Here is a 1,159-nt window from a genome sequence, read left to right as displayed (position 1 = left end):
GGGGGCGTGCGGCGACGATGATGACGGGCGGCGGGGGCGGCGAGGGCGACGGCACGGTGGCGCGGCGGCGGCGACGTCTGCTAGATCGATGTCTCGCGCGAGAAGTGGAACGAAGTGGCGACGATAACTGATTTTTCGTACGTGGAGTATATATAGGGGGAGTCTTTAGTACCGGTTGAAGCCACCAACCGGTACTAAAGGCCAATTTTTGCCAGCCCAAGCGGCGGGAAATGTGGGCCTTTAGTACCGGTTGGTGGCTCCAACCAGTACTAAAGGGCAACACATTAGTACCGGTTGGAGCCTCCAACCGGTACTAATGCCCGTGCGCTGCCACCCGCTATGCGCTACGTTTAATCCCACCTCGCCGAGCGAAGGGCAGCCGCACTGGTTTATAAACCCAGCCGTGGCTGCCCTTTCGAACTCCTCTATATAGCAGGCTTCTGGGCCTAATTAGGGCGCGCTGCCCTGTGAGCCTGCTGGCCCTACTGGGTATGTATTTGCACACCCAAGGTCTGGCAGGCCCACCGGGCAGCGCCCCAACATGTTTTTTATAAAAAAAATTCTTTTCTGCATTATTTACTTTCTTCTATTTATTTTTGAGTAATTTTTTATATAGTTATTTATTTTCTACTTTATTTTTTTCTTCTATTTATTTCTGAATAGTTTTTTTGCTGTATTTAGTTTCTTCGTGAAGTTTTTTGCTTAATATAATTTATTTTCTTCTATTTATTTTTGAGTAATTTGTTTATATAGTTATTCCTTTTCTGCTTTATTTTTTTCTTCTATTTATTTCTGAACAGTATTTATTTTCTTCTATTTATTTTTGAGTAATTTGTTTATATAGTTATTTCTTTTATGATGTATTCAGTTTCTTTGTCAATATTTTTGCTTTATATAATTTTTTTCCTTTTCTGCATTATTTATTTTCTTCTATTTATTTCTGAGTAGTTTCCTCTTCTTCTTCTTCTTCCTCCTCCTCCTCTTCTTCTTCTTCTTCTTCTTCTTCTTCTTCTTTTCTTCTTCCACCACCTCCTCCTCCTCCTCCTCTTCTTCTTCTTCTTTTTCTTCTTCATCTTCTTCCTCTTCTTCTTCTTCTTCTTCTTCCTCCTTCTCCTCTTCTTCTTCTTCTCCTACTCTTCTTCTTCCTCCTCTTCTTCTT

The sequence above is a fragment of the Triticum dicoccoides genome, chromosome 7B (assembly GCF_002162155.2).
Source record: "Triticum dicoccoides isolate Atlit2015 ecotype Zavitan chromosome 7B, WEW_v2.0, whole genome shotgun sequence".
NCBI classification, from domain to species: domain Eukaryota; kingdom Viridiplantae; phylum Streptophyta; class Magnoliopsida; order Poales; family Poaceae; genus Triticum; species Triticum dicoccoides.
This window is presented reverse-complemented; position numbering follows the sequence as displayed.